This window comes from Mobula hypostoma, chromosome 4 (genome assembly GCF_963921235.1).
Source record: "Mobula hypostoma chromosome 4, sMobHyp1.1, whole genome shotgun sequence".
Lineage (NCBI taxonomy): Eukaryota > Metazoa > Chordata > Chondrichthyes > Myliobatiformes > Myliobatidae > Mobula > Mobula hypostoma.
In genome coordinates this window covers 162975063-162996497 of record NC_086100.1, presented here as the reverse complement: position 1 = coordinate 162996497, position 21435 = coordinate 162975063, and the positions used below count along the sequence as shown (strand labels likewise).

Sequence of the window (21435 nt, the reverse complement as noted above, 5' to 3'; positions counted from 1 at the left end):
ACATTTCTGAAAGGTTAATAAATTATAAAATATTAACATAGACACGGACAACAATATAAATGGTATTGTGCTTGAGCTGGGGGTCTGCATTTCAAATGTTAAACTTAAAAATTGGAACAAGTGAGAAATTTTATTTCAGCAAAAGCATTAAATAAGATGAAACACTGGAGAGATGAAGTTAGTTTGCTAAATAATAAGTAATTGAATCAAGTAAAACATAAAGAATAGGAGCTAGAGTTAGTCAAGTAGTGTCAGAACATTTAATACAGAACAGTAAAGCACAAGAATAGGCTATCCAGCCCACAACGTCTGTACTGAGCATGAGGTCAATTTGAACTAATCCCTTCTGCCCACACATGATACATATCCCCCTTCCCTGCATATTCATGTGCGTATCCGAAGGTCTCTTGAACACCATTATTATTCTTGCTTCTACCACCAACCCTGGCAGGACATACGAGGCAGCTACCACTCTCTGTAAAACATTTGCCCTTGGATATCCCCTCTAAATATCCCCCCTCTCTTTGAATCCTCTATGAAGGGCATAGAGGGAGTGTATGTGTACAGTCTCTTTCCCCAGAGTTGTGGAATCAAGGACTAGAGGGTACAGATTTAAGGTGAGAGGGGAGAGGTTTAATAGGAACCTGAGTGGAAACTTTTTCACTCAGAGAGTGTTGAGTATTTGTAATGAGCTGTTAGAGAAAGCATCTGGGGCAAGAACTTTAAGAATATTTAAAAGGTAATTGGACAGATACATGGATAGAAAAGGTTTAGAGGGATATGGGTCAAACACAGACAAATGGGGGACACACAAAATGCTGGAGGAACTCAGCAGCCCAGGCAGCATCTATGGAAAAGAGTAAACAGGGGACTGATTCAGGACTGATGAAGGGTCTCGGCCCAAAACTCTGACCGCTTACTTTTTTCCATAGATGCTGCCTGGGCTGCTGAGTTCCTCCAGTATTTTGTGTTTGTTGCTTGGATTTCCAGCATCTGCAGCTTTTCTCTTGTTTGTCACAGGCAAATGGGACTAGCTTAGATGGGAATCGTGCTTGGCATGGAAGAGCTAGGATGAAGAGCCCATTTCTGTGCTCTATGATTTGATAACTCTATGACTCTCACCTTAAAGCTTTGAAACATTTGTACCCAAGGTGAAAGACATGGACCTCCTACCTTACCTACGCGTCTCATAAATATGGAGACTGCTATCAGATTTCCCCTTGGCCTTCAAAGCTCGAGAGAAAATAGTCCTTGGAAACAGGCCTCTCATCCCACTGTATCTGCACAACCATAAAAAGCTCATTTACACTTAACCTAATAACACATACTTTTGGGATGTGGGAGGAAATTAGAATATTTGGCAGATCCTCATGGGATCACGGGGAGTATGTGCAAATTCCATACAGGGAGCACCAGAGACTGAGATCAAACCTGTGTTGCTGGAGTTGTGAGCCAGTTGCACACAAGGACCCTGTTCTGCCCTTCAGTAAGATCATGATTGATCTTATCTTGGCTTCAGTTCCACTTTGCTGTCCAATATTTATAACTCTTGACTCCTATGAAATCTTTTTATTTTAGTCTTAGTAACTCTATGTCCATGGTTCTCTAGGATAGGGTATTCCAAATATTTATAACCTCTTGAAAGAATAAATTCCTTCTTCTGCATGTTCAGTGGATGATACCTGAATCTGAAATGACATGTCTGGTTTTATATTTCCAGGATGGAAATACCTCTCAGTATTTACTCTGTCAAATCCCTCAGAATTTTATATTTCAATAAGAACACATCTCATTCTTCACAATTTCAAAGAACTGAGACCCAACCCATTCAACCTTTCCTCGTTCCACACCTTCACCCTAGGAATCAATCCAGCCAATCTTGGATGGATATATTATGTATTTCAAAATATAAACATTATTCATAAAAATACATGCAAGAAATAGAAAAACAGTGCTTGACTTTTGTAGGAGCCATGTGCCAGTCTGCTACCAGCATCGTATACTGTGTTGCATGATGATTATGTTTATTAAGGTAATGAGCCACCTGAGTGGGGTGTAGTAAAGCAAAGCGAATAAGTTAGGGTCTTCATGCTTTGTTCTTTGCAGTTTGTAGCTGGAGACCGGTAGATGTCGTATCATTTGCCCACTGCTCAATAATGCTTAATTACGCTTAGCTTGCACTTGGGTATGCTTAAGTCTCATTGCTTCAAGATTGTATGTTTGCTAATTGCTAATAAAGGACTGAATACACATCCTTGACTTTAGGAATAATCATTACTGGAGCGAGGGCACGTCCCGCAAGTATACGTCGGCAGTGACAATTATTTTGGTTTTTGTTTGGCTGCAACAATTTTCTTTACATTTATGGTGACATACTTTAATTGGGTTTTCAATGTTATATATTTGTGATGTCCGGAAGACCGTAAGATATAGGAGCAGAATTAGACCGATTGGCCCATCGAGTCTGCTCCACCATTCAATCATTAAACATGCTGATCCTTTTTTACCCTCCTCAGCCCCACTCCCCGGCCTTATTCCTGTAACCTTTCATGCTGTGTCCAATCTGTTATGTAACCGGCAGCAATGAATTTTAATCGAGACGGGTTATATAAAAACAACCAAATATTTATTAAACACGTATAAACGATAAGGAAAAAAAAACAAAGGAAAACTTTAACCGGAGGTTAACAGGTACACAGCCATTCACCAACTTGCCACTCGGCTCTGGTTCTTAAAGCGTTAAATACAAAAACAGTTCTTAAAGTGACACAGTCCGATATAGTTCTTAAAGTGATAACTTCAAAAGTCCAACAGTTTTACACATTCAATTGGGAGAGACTTCTCTGGAGAAGGATTTCTTCACAGACGCACCTTTACTGCTGGTTCTGTCCACAGGATTCCCGATGCCGAAAATAAACAGTTTAAATCGACTGACCTTAAATTCCTTTTAGAGAGAGAGCACCTTTGTGCATGAACTCATTGCGCTTTTGCAAGAGTTATCTCGATGCAGGTTCTCTCCAACGAAGACTCAATAAGGTCGATTCTTTATTAAACTGCCAAACGATGCCGACTTCTCTCAATCCCTCACTTCGATGAATTCTTACTCTCCCTTCAAAACTGTCGGAATTGAGTAAATTGGCACTTCCAGCCACAAATTTCCAGTTCAATAATACAAATCTTGTAAGAGAACACACCTTCCATTTTAAAAATGAAACTGCGTCACAAAAACAAACACGCAACAGAAACGGAGGCACAACACGTTCTACCTGGAAATCTACAAACTCAAAAGCCTTCTGCGTCACCTAAGTCGACCCTTATATAGTCACGGGGCACATGTCATCACATGACCTCACATCGGCGGGAAAATCACAATAGGTGACCTCCAAAAGACCATTACATCCTTCTCACAAAAAAAACAGATCTCCTTGAGCATGTAACAAATCAAGAACCTATCAAGCTCTGCCTTAAAATATACCCAGTGTCCTGGCCTTCACAGCTGCCCTATGGTAATGAATTCGACAAATTCACCACCCTCTGGCTTAAGAAGTTTCTCCACATCTTTGTTTTAAATGGATACCCTCTATCCTGAGGCTGTGTCCTCTTGTCCTTGACTTCCCCAACATAGGAAACATCCTTTCCACATCCACTCTGTCCAGGCCTTTCAATATTCGAAAGGTTTCAATGAGATTATCCCTCATCCTTCTAAATTCCAGTGAGTACAGACATAGAGCTATCAAATATTTCCCATATAATAACTCTTTCTTTGCTGGAATCATCCTTGTGAACCTCCTCTGAACCCTCTCCAATGCCAGCACATCTTTTCTCAGACGAGGAGGTCAAAACTGTTCACAATACTTAAGGTGAGGCCTCACCAGAGACTTATAAAGATTCAGCATCACATCTTGTATTCTAGACCTCTTGAAATGAATGCTAACATTGCATTTGCTTTCCTCACCACCTATTGTACCTGCAGGTTAACCTTTAGAGTGTTTTGCACAAGGACTCCCAAGTCCCTTTGCATTTCGGATCTTCTCCCCACTCAGAAAATAGTCTGCTCATTTATCTCTACAAGCAAAATGCATGACCATGCATTTTACAACATTATATTTCATTTGCCAGTCTCTTGCCCATTCTCCTAATCTGTCTAAGTTATTCTGCAGCCTACCATTTCCACAACACTACCCGCCCCTCCACTAATCTTCGTATCATCTGCAAACCTGGCAACAAAGCCATCTATTCCATCATCTAAATCATTGATATACAGCATAGAAAGAAGTGGTCCCACACTGACCCCTATGGAACACCACTGGTCACTGGCAGCCAACCAGAAAAGGATGCTTTTATTCCCACTTGCTGCCCCCTACCAATCAGCCAATGCTCTAACCATACCAATAACTTTCCTGTAATACCACGGGCACTTAATTTGGTAAGCAGCCTCATGTGTGGCAACTTGTCAAAGGCCTTCTTAAAGTCCAAATATACAACATCCATTGCTTCCCTGTCATCAAGTTAATACATTTCACGTACAAAGAACAAATGCCACTCATGTGGTTCTTTGGATAATTTCACCCTTTGAAAGCTTGCAGGGCTGTTACACAGAACCTCAGACTGCACTCATTTCCTGCAACATTTTTGCATTGGCTACACCAAACTTCAGTGCGTACTCCTGCGCTTGGAATGTGCTAGGTAGCAGTATTAATTTATAGACATCCTATTGTATTGGGGGACCAACAGGTCTTGCGCAGAGCAAGTTGAAACGTTCACCAGGTCTTCGAGTATCATGATGCTTGTCTCAATATGTGTCTCTAGGAACATTATATGTGTCTCTAATGCAAATATATCTTTCCTTAAACAACAGGAATTCTGCAGATGCTGGAAATTCAAGCAACATACATCAAAGTTGCTGGTGAACGCAGCAGGTCAAGCAGCATCTGTAGGAAGAGGTGCAGTCGACGTTTCAGGCCGAGACCCTTCGTCAGGACTAACTGAAGGAAGAGTGAGTAAGGGATTTGAAAGTTGGAGGGGGAGGGGGAGATCCAAAATGATAGGAGAAGACAGGAGGGGGAGGGATAGAGCCAAGAGCTGGACAGGTGATAGGCAAAAGGGGATACGAGAGGATCATGGGACAGGAGGTCCGGGAAGAAAGACAAGGGGGGGGTGACCCAGAGGATGGGCAAGAGGTATATTCAGAGGGACAGAGGGAGAAAAAGGAGAGTGAGAGAAAGAATGTGTGCATAAAAATAAGTAACAGATGGGGTACGAGGGGGAGGTGGGGCCTTAGCGGAAGTTAGAGAAGTCGATGTTCATGTCATCAGGTTGGAGGCTACCCAGACGGAATATAAGGTGTTGTTCCTCCAACCTGAGTGTGGCTTCATCTTTACAGTAGAGGAGGCCGTGGATAGACATGTCAGAATGGGAATGGGATGTGGAATTAAAATGTGTGGCCACTGGGAGATCCTGCTTTCTCTGGCGGACAGAGCGTAGATGTTCAGCAAAGCGGTCTCCCAGTCTGCGTCGGGTCTCGCCAATATATAAAAGGCCACATTGGGAGCACCGGACGCAGTATATCACCCCAGCCCACTCACAGGTGAAGTGATGCCTCACCTGGAAGGACTGTTTGGGGCCCCGAATGGTGGTAAGGGAGGAAGTGCAAGGGCATGTGTAGCACTTGTTCCGCTTACACGGATAAGTGCCAGGAGGAAGATCAGTGGGGAGGGATGGGGGGGACGAATGGACAAGGGAGTTGTGTAGGGAGCGATCCCTGCGGAATGCAGTGAGAGGGGGGAAGGGAAAGATGTGCTTAGTGGTGGGATCCCGTTGGAGGTGGCGGAAGTTACGGAGAATAATATGTTGGACCCGGAGGCTGGTGGGGTGGTAGGTGAGGACCAGAGGAACCCTATTCCTAGTGTGGTGGTGGGAGGATGGAGTGAGAGCAGATGTATGTGAAATGGGGGAGATGCGTTTAAGAGCAGAGTTGATAGTGGAGGAAGGGAAGCCCCTTTCTTTAAAAAAGGAAGACATCTCCCTCGTCCTAGAATGAAAAGCCTCATCCTGAGAGCAGATGCGGCGGAGACGGAGGAATTGCGAGAAGGGGATGGCGTTTTTGCAAGAGACAGGGTGAGAAGAGGAATAGTCCAGATAGCTGTGAGAGTCAGTAGGCTTATAGTAGACATCAGTGGATAAGCTGTCTCCAGAGACAGAGACAGAAAGATCTAGAAAGGGGAGGGAGGTGTCGGAAATGGACCAGGTAAACTTGAGGGCAGGGTGAAAGTTGGAGGCAAAGTTAATAAAGTCAACGAGTTCTGCATACGTGCAGGAAGCAGCGCCAATGCAGTCGTCGATGTAGCGAAGGAAAAGTGGGGGACAGATACCAGAATAGGCACGGAACATAGATTGTTCCACAAACCCAACAAAAAGGCAGGCATAGCTAGGACCCATACGGGTGCCCATAGCTACACCTTTAAATAGGTTTTTTAAGGTTGTTATAGCTGGGGGTGGTCATGGGGACAAGCTTCCATTACCTATTCAATGCTCCCAATGGCATGCATCTCAAATAGTCTCTGATAACCAAGTCCAGCTCCTGGCCTTCAAGTGTGGCTTACATCTTAAGCCTGGTGGAACCGTTTCTATTGACAGGAGAAGGTGGGTTACTGATGCCCTAAAACCAGTCGTTTTGGGCAGATGGGGCTCTTTAGCTGCAGTTGGCAGCTCATCAAGGAGAAGAAAGACTCTGATCTCCAAATGTCACTGCCTTGTGGCTATACCCACTCATGGAAAAGGCTTCGGGAGTTCACCCCGAGGGAAAAATCCGGAACCGGAGTTCCTAAGGCAGTCCTACCTTGAGTTCAACACTGACTGGCAACTCTTGCGGCACAACTGGTACCAAACTGTATCGGTCTCTGCCGTTCCTTTGGGTTCAAAGGGAGAGATTACAACATGAGCAACAGCTTGCTCTCCATATTGTACTATCCAGGCTTGTGTATCTTGACTGCTAGGACGCAACATTCATGGTTGACCCTGACTGACAGAGGCCTCACTCACTCACTCACTCACTAAATTGGTAACCCAAAACTGTAGGTAATTGTCTGGTCATGGTCTCATCAAGACCTGGTACAATTGTGGCAATTGTATACAATTGTGTATACTCCAACCCCTTTGTGATAAAGGCCAGTACTTAATTTACTTCCCCCAGCATTCTGTACGGTCTAAACATTCTGCTTCTTGAGTTTTGTGGGATGTACTCAAGGAAAGTTCAAAAGTAGGGATTTACCAAAATATAAAAGTCTGTGCACTGACTCAAAATACAGTGATTAAATTGGAGGTGGCTTAAGTAAATGAAAAGTAAATAGTATCGCTTTGGTAAAGGAACAGGAATGAATGGGGTCAATGGAAACATTGAAAGAGGATTTGAACAACAGGAGCTGGATTGCAGGGCAGAACTTTTCACTTATTCTTGTCCTCTTATCACCAAGTTCCAGTGTAATATTTTGTTGAAGTTTGCACAGTTTACAATATTCTGGAGATTATAAAGGCTTCATTTGCAGAAATGTTAATGACTGTGGTGCTCAGCAGTTCTTTTAAGATTATTTCTGACATGATTTCTTCCTTTTCAAGAGGCACCATTGTAAAATCTGTTTATCTCCTAAAACTTATTGCAGGTTATATGTGTAATTTCCTGTCATGTGAAATTCTTAAATCCCATTGGAGCTGTGAGCAATGCAGGTGTACATTTGGAAACAGAAATACTCTTCAAGCTTCAAAGGAAGTTGCTATATCTGCAGTGAGTGACCAGCAGATTCATCCAAGCAATATTGCCCTACTAGAGTAATGCTTTTCAAACTCCAGGGGATGGGCTCCGGATGGTATTTTAGTCTAATAGTGCTGATTCCAACTAAAGCTTCCATACACTATTCTATTTTAGAGGTATAGGAGCAGAATTAAGCCCATTAAGTCGATTTCACTATTCAATCTAATTGGATCCTCAACTTCCTAACCAGAAGACCACAATCTGTGCAGACTGGTGATAACAACTCCCCCTCGCTGACGATCAACATTGGTGCACCTCAGGGGTGTGTGCTTAGCCCACTGCTCTACTCTCTGTATACACATGACTGTGTGGCTAGGCATAGCTCAAATACCATCTAGAAATTTGCTGATGATACAACCATTGTTGGTAGAATCTCAGATGGTGACGAGAGGGCATACAGGAGTGAGATATGCCAACTAGTGAAGTGGTGTTGCAGCAACAACCTGGCACTCAACATCAGTAAGACAAAAGAGCTGATTGTGGACTTCAGGAAGGGAAAGACGAAGGAACACATACCAATCCTCATAAAGGGATCAGAAGTAGAGAGAGTGAGCAGTTTCAAGTTCCTGGGTGTCAAGATCTCTGAGGATCTAACCTGGTCTCAACATATCGATGCAGTTATAAAGCAGGCAAGGCAGTGGCTACACTTTATTTGGAGTTTGAAGAGATTTGGCATGTCAACAAATACTCTCAAAAACTTTTATAGATGTACCGTGGAGAACATTCTGACAGGCTGCATCACTGTTTGCTATGTGGGGGGTGGGGTAGGCTACTGTACAGACCGAAAGAAGCTGCAGAATATTGTAAATTTAGTCAGCTCCATCTTGGCCCACAAAGTACCCAGGACATCTTCAGGGAGTGGTGTCTCAGAAAGGCAGCGTCCATTATTAAGGACCTCCAGCACCCAGGGTATGCCCTTTTCTCACTGTTACCATCAGGTAGGAGGTACAGAAGCCTGAAGGCACACACTCAGCGATTCAGGAACAGCTTCTTCCCCTCTGCTGTCCAATTCCTACATGGACACTGAACCTGTGACACTACCTCACTTTTAAAATATATATTATTTTGGTTTTTGCACGATTTTTAATCTATTCAATATATGTATACCGTGTAAAGTATACTGAATAAGACTTACTTGTTTATTTATTATTATTATTTTATTTTTTTCTTCTATATTATGTTTTGCATTAAACTGCTGCTGCTAAGTTAACAAATTTCACATCACATGCCGGTGATAATAAACCTGATTCTGATTATGGATTTATTGAGAATGCCTGCACGGAATGAATCTCAAGTTTGTATATGGTGACATGTATGAACTTTTATAATATATTTACCTTGAACTTTGAAGTTAGTTAAATACTCTTTGGCTTTGAGGCCTGAGTTACCTGCCCAATTGCTTGCAATAAATCAATTGAAAGCTTTGCCAAATACTGTGTGTCCCTGACTCTGTTTGGAAACTTTTTACTATGTGCTTTATCAGAGAAAACAAGAGAATGCAGACCAGATCTTCAGTAAAACAAATTTCTGTTGTTGTTTTGAGCAATATTTATCTCTGAATGAGCAGAATCAGAAAATAGATTACTATAAAAAATGTTTTCATTTGTAAAATTTATGGTCTAAAGGTTTGTCCAGTTGTGCAATTTGTTGACAGACATTACAATGCTGGAAATCTTGAGAAAATGGTGCTATTTTTACTTGGATCATTGATTATGCTTAAAGCAGAAGCTCCACTGCACTTTTCTCACGATCGATAGCTTGTCTGGTAGCAGATGGCTGTGGGAGTATTGCAAAGGTGTGAATGATCCCTCAACACCAAAGCTTCCCCTTTGGAGGGGATGTGAGCTGCTGCAACACTTCTGTACGGACCAGTCTGAAACCACTGGAGAAACTCTTCCACCGTTATGCCACACCATCTGCTCTTCGTTAATTAGAAAATGAGTAACTCAAGGTCAAGAGATTTAAACATGTTGGTGTTCTGAGTCTTTCATATAAAAGTATAATACTTCAAGCTTATAAATTTGGACTGTCACTTAAGTCACTGTGCTTTAAATAAAAACAAAATTCTGGCGATGCTCAGTAGGGGACATAGCATCTGAAGAGAGATGAGCAAATTCACAGTTTCAGGTCAATGACTTTTCATCAGACCAGGGAGGAAAAGGCAGCCTGAACTGCTTATCATTTCTGAGTTATTCTGGTTTTATTTCACTACACATTCCTCATTCTCTCCTTCCTCTTGAGCTGAGGAACAGATTTGGAAAACCGGTGAGCTTGGTGGAACTAAAGATGAAGTGCCAGCCTTCTGAAGCTACAACATGTATGTTAAAGAGGAGATGCTTGGGACAGATGTAAACAATCTTACAATGAAAGGCAGTGGGTAATTTAAACAACTAACAGGAAGAAGAGGCACTGCGAATGTCACGAGCTTTAACGCACATGAGAGTGATGGACAAGGCCAAAGCAATAATTCAAAAATTTGTGCATGGATGTAGGAGCCAATGCAATTCATTGTCCAACCTCATTTGGTGGGTCTGTTGTCATATCCTGTGTAAGCACATATTTGGGTAGCAATGGGAGATTTCCTCTCCTGAACAACATCAATGAACCAAACAAATTTTTATGACATTCATTAGCTTGGTAATCATTATTATTCATAAGTCATAATTACTACAAATATTAACAAAATATGATGGAATCACTCAGCAAGTCAGGTCATACCTGCAGGAAAAGAAACAGAGATAAAGTTTTAGGTCAAAGACGAGGCTAGTGAAGGGCCTTTGACTTGAAATGACAATTCTGTATCTCTTCCCCCAGATACTGTCTGACCTCCTGTCTCTTTCTGGAATTTTCTTTTGTTATTTCAAATTTCCAGCATTTGTAGTTTTCAAAAAATATTTTCAGTCATGAATATTAATTGGTTTGAAATTCTATAATTTTTATTGGAGGATTTTGAGTCAGGATTTTGAATTGTTAGTATATGCACCACCAGATGCAAGAATAGATTAAATCCCACTTTATAAGACAATTGAATGGTTCTCAAGTGTGAGAAGCTGGACTCTGAGATCATAAGACAAAGGAGCAGAATTAGCCCATTCAGTCCATTGAGTCTGCTATTGACCCATCTACCTTATCAGGGCCTTACACCTTAACTTCTGCCTGCACAACACTTTCTCTGTAACTGTAATACTTTATTCTGTATTCTGCTTTTGTTTTCCTTTTTATTAGCTGAATGCGGTGTTGTAATGAACTGACCTGACCTGATTGGATCTCATGCAAAACAAAGTTTTCACTATACCTCAGTACACCTGACCAAAATAAACTAATTTATGAATATACTAACGAACAAAAAATGACCACAGCCAAAGTCAGTGATAGGGAATTTTTAAAGGTTCCCTTGGGAACCAAACATGAAAGTCTGAGGTGAACTGGAGATCAGATGACTGGGGATCCGATCTCCTTGTCACTGGAACTATCACTGAGTCCAATGGTAAGGTACCCTCATGCAGGGAGGGACCAGAGGCCCTTTTCATCAGGCCCCAAAATTCTATGACAGGGTAGGCGGTGTATGATTGGCCACTCCATTCATAGGAGCCCATGAAAAACAGGTGAACACAAGTGTTTGAGTTTATTTACTTTATTTTTAATTAATTTATTAGTACCTTAAGCAAAAACAAATCACAAGGAGCTCAATGAGTCAAGCACCATCTGTGGAAGGAAATGTTAAACAACATTTCGGATCATGACCCTTCTTCTAATCCTCATGCCAGCTCCCCATTTCCCTCAGCAAACAGTTTTTTTGTCACAGATCCCAGTATCTGCAGTCCCTTGTCTCTTCATGCTAGTACCTTGATCTGGTTTACATGTTCTTAAAATACAGAACAATACATTGCAGGAACAAGCGCTTCAGCCCACCATGTCTGAACAAACAACTATGATGTTAAATTTAAACTAATTCCATCTGTTTGCATATAGATGCATCTATCTATTCTCTGCCTGTTCATGTGTCTGTCTAACTGCCTCATAAACATTGCTCCACTTATCCATCCGCTTCTTATAGCGGGTGCTCTCCAATCCAATAACATTTATAATTCTTTAACATTTTAATGTTATTTATTCAATATTGCTGACCGTGAACAATTTTAAACAGCTCAAAAGCCTTTAACAGCTGTGAGATATCAAGGTGTATCAGGACATTCTGGGCAGGATCTCAGGAAATAACAAGTGAAGCCCAATCTTCACCCTGTAGGTGCTTTATGAGTACTGTGATGCGACACATCTCGAAAAGGCAAGCCTGGTTCAGTATGGACTGTGGGTGGTGTCTGGGCAGTGGGAGATGATCCAGCCAATGTCTCTTGAAGCTTGAACTCCCACATAGGTAGATGGGATTAAGAACTTATTTAATTTACATCCATCTCACAATGTGAGGGAGTAAAAATCTTTACATTATGACTCCGTTGCATTGTACAGAGATGCAAATTTAAAAGTCTAATGGCTTGTCCCATAGCCTGTTGGTCCTGGCTTTAATGCTACGAAAGTGTTTGCCAGACGGAGGCAGCTACAACAATTTATATTTGGGGCGACTGGTGTCCCTGATGATCTTCCAGGCCTTCTTTATGCAGCTGCTGCTATAAGTGTCCTCAATGGAGGGAAGTTCACATCCAGAGATACACTATGCTGTCTGTACCACACGTGCAGTGCCCAACGATCAAGGTTGGTGCAGTTTCCGTACCAACCGTTGATACAGCCAATCAGTGTGCTCTCAATGGTGTCCCTGTAAATGGTCTTGAGAATTTGGGAGCCATGCTGAAATTCTTCAGTCCCCTGAGGTAGAAGAGATGCTGCTGTGCTTTATTTGCCACAAAGCCAGTGTATACAGTCTAGTAGTGATCATCAGTGATGTGTATACCGAGGAACTTGAACCTACTCACATTCTCATCTGCAGACCCATTGATGTTGATTGGGCTGAGCCTGTCTCTGTTCCTCCTGTAATCCACAATCAGCTCTTTTGTTTTCTGGACATTGAAGTTATCCTGGCACCACTGTCATCTGCAAATCTGATAAGCAGATTGGAGCTGTGTGTGGCAGCACAGTCATAGGTGTAAAGGGAGTAGAGAAGGGGTCTCAGGCCACAACCCTGCGGGGGGAGGGGGCACCTGTGTTGAGGGTCAGAGGGGCAGAAGTGAGGGAGCCCATCTTTACCACCTGTTGGCGATCCGAAAGGAAGTCTAGGATCCAGCTGCACAAGGTGGGGTGCAGGCCAAGGCCTCTGAGCTTCCTGTCAAGTCTGGAGGGAATTATGGTGTTAAATGCTGAACTGCAGTCCAGGAACAACATGCTATTGTATATATCCCTCTTCTCCAGGTGAGTGAGGACGGTGTGTAGTGCTGCGGCTATGGCGTCATCGGTAGACCAGTTCCGTCAGTAGGCGAATTGTAGGGGGTCCAGTGTGGGTGGTAGCATGCTGCAGATGTAGCCTTTAACCAGCCTCTCAAACCATTTGCCTATAATTGAGGTGTGTGCAACAGGGCGCCAACCTTTCAGGCATGCTGCCTAGGTTTTCTTAGGTACAAGGACACTGATGGACTTTTGGTTCTGGAGCCAAAGGGGTAATAACTGTTCCTAAACCTGGTGGTGTGAATTTGAGGTTCCTGTACCTTCTTGCTGATGGCAACAGTGAGAAGAGGACGTGTCTTCTCTCAGTTTCTGGGTGGTGGGGTCCCCGATTATGGATGCTGCTTTCCTGCGACAATGCTCTGTGTAGATTTGCCCAATGACGGGGAGTGCCATATCCACAAACTTTAGTAAGATTTTCCATTCAAAGGCATTGGTGACTCCATACCAGGCTATGTTGTAGCCACTACCCATCTGTAGAAGTTTGCCAAAGTTTTAGGTGTCATGTTGAATATTGCCAAGCTCCTAAGAAGTAGAGGTGCTGCCGTGCTTTCTTCATAATTGCACTTAAGTGCTGGGCCCAGGACAGGTCCTCCAAAATAATAACACTGAGGAATTTAAAGATGCTGACCCTCTCCACCTCTAATCCCCCGATGAGGACTGGCTCATGGACCTCTGGTTTCCTCCTCCTGAAGTCAATTATCAGCTCCTTGGTCTTGCTGACATTGACTTATGGCACCACTCAGCCAGGTTTTCAATCTCCCTCCTATATGCTGATTCATCACCACCTTTGATTCAGCCTATGACAGTAGTGTCATCAGCAAACTTGAATATGACATTGGATCTGTGCTCAGCCACACAGTCATAAGAGTACAGTGAGTGGAGCAGTGGGCTAAGCTCACAACTTGCGGAGATTAGGTACTTCAAGGGCACGACAGGGTAGATGTTGAGATGTTTCCACTAATGGGAGAATCGCAAACGAGGGAAGCAGTTTCAAGATTACAGAGGCAGTTATTTAAAATGTGCATAGGAACTTTTTGAGAGGATGGTGGATCTCTGGAATTTTCAAACCTGTAGGATTGCAGAGGCTGGATTACTGGGGGAAGTTAAAGGGGAAGCAGATAAATGTTGAAAAATCAGGGAACTAAAGGTCTTGGGGAAATGACACAGAAAAAGAGATGAGATCAGCTAAAATTATACTGAATGGAGAGGCAGGCTTGAGGGGCCAAGTGTCCTGTTGGGATAGTCTTGCTCCTATTTCCGTATGTCCTTTGGGAAAACCAGTGGAATCCCCTTGTTCAAGTCTGCCATTACACAGGTTAGAATGATTCATCTTTGCAAGCTTTACACAGGTTGATAATGGAGCATTGACAAAGGACCTTACTGAATCAAAACTAGACTTTCAAGTATACTTTATGCTTTATTGTCGCCAAACAATTGATACTAGAATGTACAATAGCGATATTTGATTCTGCGCTTCCCACTCCCTGGATTACAAATATTAAATATTAAAAATATTAAAAATAGTAACAATTAGTAAATATTAAAAATTTAAATTATAAATCATAAATAGAAAATAGAAAAATGGAAAGTAAGGTAGTGCAAAAAAACTGAGAGGCAGGTCTGGATATTTGGAGGGTACCGCCTAGATCCAGGTCAGGATCCGTTCACAGTTGGAAAGAAGCTGTTCCCAAAGTAGATAAATATTCTGTAATAAATGGGAACGCATTCACTTTGGCACAGATTGCATAGGATTTAATTCCAACAAATGCGTCTAGAATTCACTTTTGAGAAAAAAAAACCCAGGTAGATTGTTCCATTCCAGACAAATGACAGACATTTACCATTCCAAACAGTCACTGTTATACAAAAGCAATTATTTCCTTTATTTATATACTTAAATACTCCTTTTGTATTTGGAGAATACCTGCTTCGATATGAGGCAAGTTTGACTTTAGGGTTGCAGCAGTTATGTTCCAATTGATTGCAGTGCCCCAGATTAAGATGATGAAAACATAATGCAAGATTATTATTTTGATCACTGTCAAAGAGGCAAGCAGTGAAAGGAAGAATGGGTTTGGTTGTGATATTCTTTCTTTACAGATCCACAACATAACATTCACTGTCATATCTAGTTATAAGGATGTTATGGCCATTAATAGCATCATAGTTGGATATATATTCACAGTCTTTTTGCCCAATGTAGAGGACTCTAATACTAGAGGTCATGTTGAATCCGAAGTGCCTGTTTCCATGCTGTATGTCTCTATGGCCATTGTGATCTCTAGCTGTTACTCTACTTTGCTGTCTGTTCCCTGTAACCTGCTACTCTCTTGCAGCCCAAAAATATTTCTCAGTAGAGTCCACCATATTGAAGAAAATAGTACAAACATATACATATATATATATATATATATATAAAATCTGTCTAGTTTAAGAATTAATAAGTAATCCTCATGAGTAAAAAATATGTGTCGAGTCCTTGGGAAAAAAATCTCAGGAGTGCCAGGACTATTAAATTCAAATCATAAAGGAAATGAATACTAATGGAGATGATGTACAAATTTCATTTCAAGAATAAAGACAAATATACTCAATAGTAGAGGCTATCCATTTGTTGGTTTAATTCAAATTCAGAGAAGATATTGACTAAGTCAGCTTTGCCTTGATTTCTGACACTGAACGGTAATCTAATTGAACCATAAATGTGTGGAAGGATAGATCTGGAAACAAACTGCTTTCTCTTGTAGTTGGAATTCAGGGCAAGGTAATTTCAGGCTGAACAAGAGTGAAATTGAAAAGAAAGTTGAAAATCTAGAATTCTTTGCAAGAAAGGCAGTTGAACGGCGAGTTAAATTAAAAATTCAAAAGTGAGAAACGAAGATCTCAATCGTGTATCGAAAGAGCAGATTCATCACTGTTGGAGTGAACGTATGCCGCTTAGTAGTATGGTGATCATGAAACAAGCAAAGATCTATCATGATGAACTGAAAATTTAAGGTGATTGTGAATATTCAGCAGGCTGGTTGCAGAAATTTAAGGAAGGGCACTGCAATAATGTTTTAAAGATTTAAAAATTTTTAAAGATAAAGGGTCTACTAATCACAAAGCAGCACAGAAATTCATTGACGAGTTTGTGAAAATCGCCACTGATGCAAATCTAACAACAGAACAAGTCTACAATCCTGACTGTTTTTTTAAAATTTGACATAAAATCTAAAAAAAGCAAAATACAAATACTGTACTGTGTACTGTAACCTTTTAAACAAAACATGGCATCGTAGGTGGAGGCTGAAATCTTGCTGTTGATTGTTGTTGTTGAACAGCTGATTCAGCGATTCTCCCGATGCTGCTCTGCTGCATTTGTTACCCTGCACACATCATATTTTAATTATGTTAATGATATGTAATCATTTTTACTGTTAATTACATAATGTGTGATGAACAAGTGCAAGGCAAAGACTGCTTACCAGTCGAATATAAATTCAGAGTCGGAAACAATGGCGAACCCAAGCTATCTCATTATATATTCCAAAATTAAAAAAATCCTAAAACTGAAACACTTCTGGTTCCAAGCATTTCAGACCAGGAATACTCAACCTGTACTATGAGTTACAGAGGAAGAATGGATGGGGAATAGGTACAAAGTAGCCATCACTTAATTGAATGGAGAAATATTTTGGTGCTGTTGGTATCTATATTCACACGTCATTTCAAATGTGATATCCCTGTTTGTATTCATCTAATGGAATACTGTTGAAGTTTGTTCATGTTGAAACCAGAGGCACAGGTATTCTTGCTTGGTTCAGATATTCAAAATGTAAGACTTAATGGCAGACTGTTCAGTCACCTGTTGATCTGCCAGTGAGTGTCAACAGTAAGAAATTAATGTGCTTTACCACAGCCACTGCAGGGATGAGGGAAGACAGGATTCAAGATTCAGGTTTACTTGTCACATGGACATCGAAATATGATGGCTAGTTCTTCACTCGCAAAGATCAGCAGGGAAGAAGATCCTCAGGAACGATGGCATGATTGTTGGTGACTGTAGAGGCCAATTCTGTACCTGCAGACTCTGGAGCAGTAGGGACCCGAGAACAGCTGGGATGGGGGCGCTTGGGTAGTAGGATCCTTCCTGCGTCTCTTCTTCTCTTCCGCAGTCACTCTTCCAGATTCCTCAAAATTCTTGACTGCTCCGTGGATCAGCATTTTCCAGTCGTCTCCGTCACAAGCCAGCAGCTGCCACTCATTGACCTCAATACTTGCTACTTAAGTTGCTTTGTATATTTGTCTGATGGAAGCCCTTGAGCAACTGGATTTGCTTGCGGTACAAGGCCCAGGCTTCGGAGCCATATAGCAGTGTTGTGATGATGGCAGCCCTGTACATCTAGATTTTTGTGGACAGACACAGCTAATGGTTCTTCTACATACATTTCTGGAGATGCCTGAAGGCATTGCTGGCTCTGGCGAGTCGATTGTCAATGTCCCTTACTACTGCAGCATTGTTCGAGATGATGCTGCCCAGGTTGGTCAACTGCTCAAATGTGGTGACAGTTCAGTGAATGTGACATTTACATTAACAACCAACACACCTGAGTGTGCGTTGGAGGCAGTCCACAAGTGTCGTCATGCAATCCGGTGTTAACATAGCATGCCTACAATGCTCAGCAGAACACAGAATACAACTATCTACAAGATGCACTGCAACAACACACCAAAGTTCCTAAGGTAGCAACCTTCGAGACCCATGACCACTACCATCTAGAAGGATGTGAACAACAGATACCTGGGAACACCACCACTTGGAAATCCCCCTCCAAGTCACTCACCATCCTGACTTGGAAACATATCGCCATTCCTTCATTGTCGCTGGGTCAAAATTATGGAATTCCCTCCCAAACAGCACTGTGGGTGTACCTACACCTCAGGGACGGCAGCAGTTCAAGAAGGCAGCTCATCACCACCTTCTCAAGAGCAACTAGGGTGGGCAATAAATGCAGGCTTAGCTGGCAATGCCCATATCCCATAAGTGAATAAAAACAAACAAGCAGCAAAATGACAACAATAAATAACAAGTCCCGTTCCTCCCTCTCACCCTGTCCGTTAATCCTTGCACAGGCCTCCAGATTCCAGTGGACATGGACTTGGGCATGCAGATACTGGGCTTCGACCTGCTCAGCAAACATAAAGAGATTCACAGACTCATTTCTGGCCAATGGGTATTGACATCTGGACTTTTGACGCCACCATGGGCTTCAATCCTTGGCATCAATTCCATCCAACACTTGGCCTCATCTATTTGCAAACCAAGAACTTGTTGGTCATTGGAACTTGTTCTTCCTGCTTGCATGGGAATCTGACTCCTCACTGACCTGGGAGACCATTTGCCATGCTCCGCTGGTCCGATAATCAACAGCCTACCATGTATGTCCCATATCCATGTCACATGAACATGGCGCGGAGACTTGGACTCTGGCCTGATCTCTAATTCCCCAACATCTCTGTTACCAAATGCTAAACTGACCCCTAACTCCACTTTCTGTCCCCAAAACTATACATATAAACCTACAAAAAAAAATTAAGTATTAAACAACTACAAGCAACTAAATCTGAGCTGTAACTCAATGGAAGTCACAGCTTGGCGCCATTTTGAACTGTTCTCACACTACAGGAGTTCGCAAGGGATCCTTAAAGAAGGGATTTAAAATAATGAAGAATAAAGTCAGAGGAGATGGAAAGAAATTGTTCCCCATTGACAGAGAGGTGTCTGAAAGCCCAGATGAACAGATTTAAGAATAGCTTCTCCTTCTCTGCTTTCAACTCAAGAACCATATCCTCTGAGAACATGTTCTCAGACTTTTAATGCTATTTCTCTCAGCATTTCTTTTTGCACTACTTTGGAATGCAGTACAATCTCTGCACCATTCTGCTGCTTTGTGCTCATCATTGTACTTATTGCGGATTATGTTTACTATTACAATGCATACGATTTACTCTGTGAGATTCAGTCTGGAAAGGAACCCTGGTGTATGACAATAAACTGAACTAAAACTAAAACTAAAGGGGATTGGAAAAGATACAAGAGTCTTTACATAGAGAATGGCAAGAGTGAAATACACTACCAGTCAGAGTAGGGACAGATTCAATTGTAGCTCAGAAGGGTAATGGAAAGAAAGAATTTGCAGAGCTATGGGGAGTGGGGTTAGTCTGGATATGCAGAGTGCTCTTACATTGAGCTTGCGTGGTCATGACGAGCTGAATGTCTTTGTTCCTTTCTACAACAAGCTGTGATTTTGTAATTTGGTCATTTGATGAATGGATTGATCTTGAAATACTATTTCAGAGGGCTGTAGAGAGTCAATCACCTGAGGTAGTTAAAAGATAGATCAATATTTTGAAGATTAGCAAATTGAGCCTTGTGTGGAGTTGACAAGAGGAAGATATTGAGACTGGAAGCAGATTAACTCATGAGTTTGTATGTTCTCCCCAAACTGAATATAAGTTTCTCAGATATCCAGACAGGATATGAATTTGTACCTACAGATCCTTAATCCAGGTCTCTGGATTACTAGTTCCATTATCAAATCATTATGCCATTTATCATTCCTTAATTGTACAAGCAATAGAAACAAAAAGGTGTGGGATTATAGGTGGCTCATTTTATAGATGGTGCCAACTTGATGAAATAGAGATTTCCTCTCTATGATAAATTATACATGCTCTTGTTCCCTGTTACAGAATCTATGACGCTTTATATATTTCAAGTATTTCTGGCATCACTTAATCTTACTAATCGATATCTAACAATGCCTCAAGGCACATGTATATACGTTCAGATATATCAGGCATTCCAGTGAGAGACACAGATTAATATTTCAGGAAATCGACTAGCAGAATTTATTTTGTGTTAATGTCTCTGTTATCTTTCAAATAGCTAACCATCTGACCTGATATTGCTTTGGTTTTATGGCAAGACACAGTTTTTGGGAGATTTCCAATGTTCTGGTAAATGACATATTCTGCTATGTCCTCTGTGGGCAAGATTCTAGAATTCCCCATCTGCCAAATTAATTCTGAGTTTAATTGATCAGCTGCTTCTCATGGATAGCTTTCTTTTGAACTTAGGCAAAATTCATGTTTTATGATGTCTCTGATAAAAGGATTTTCTTTCCACAAAGTTATGTGTCATCAAATCACTGAAATGGACATTCAAAGAATTTTGCATTGAACTGTTTAAAATATCCAATACAAGAGCAGAGCAGTGGCTCATCTGGTCTGTCCTGTTACGTATGACAAGATCATTCTCAACATTAACAATAACTTCAACCTATATGGTGTCATTAACATAGAGAAATAAAAATCTCTGCCCGTTTAATATGCAGATAGTCAAGAGAGAAAAGTTCTAAAGAGCATCCCAAATGAGTAAATTTAAAAAGGTGCAGGGAATTCCAGGCCTTATGACCTTGGTATTTGAAAACCCACCCACCAATGATGGAGTCATTAGCTTCCTTCCAGCCTTGACCACCATAAATCCCTTCAGCTTGGCCACCTATTATTTCCTTTCACATATCTTCCACTTGGGTGCACTTTTTTGAATTGCAGTAATTTATTTTCTGACGGATCACATCAACTTGAAGGACATTAACCTGCAGGTTGGCGGGCTGATTAGCCACTCTAAATTGCCCTGGTGAGTATGTGAGTAGAATAGAGTGGTAGAATTGATAAAAATGTGGGAAGAGTCAATAATAGATTACTGTAGTATTACCTATAATAGTTGCTGACTGCTTAATCTCCTGTTCCTTTAACATAATAACCAAATGGTTTGATCTGGGAAAATCTCATGTCATGGCACTTTAAAACATCAAGACAGCTGATGGAATGAAAAGAAGTGGTGGTTTTTTTTGGAGGAATATATTTTTAGAGTAGTTAAGTTGTCTTCAGTGAGTGAGCTCAATATTCGGTAGCCTGTGTCTATGGAAGCCAAACCTTGCTTGCAAGAAAACAGGCTGCAAGAGAAGAAATGATTTCACAGCTGTTGGAGTTGTTGCCTCACTAAGAAATAATGGAGAATTTGTGATGTGTGTGAGAGTGAGAGTGAATCATACAGCAAAGAAACAGGCCTCTTGGCCCAGCTCATCCATGCTGACCAAGATGCTCATCTAAACTATTCCAATCTGTGCAAGAAAAAAAACTGCTGGAATGCAGGGGGAGTAAGGTGAAGGAATGGGACTGATGGG

The 21435-nt window shown here is 41.5% G+C and overlaps 1 protein-coding gene across 2 annotated transcripts in view; it reads right to left on the bottom strand.

Annotated features, from left to right (window-relative positions):
* The window catches only part of grid2 (glutamate receptor, ionotropic, delta 2), a 1226075-nt gene that overhangs the window by 138831 nt on the left and 1065809 nt on the right, over window positions 1–21435 (bottom strand). The window lies entirely within an intron of this gene.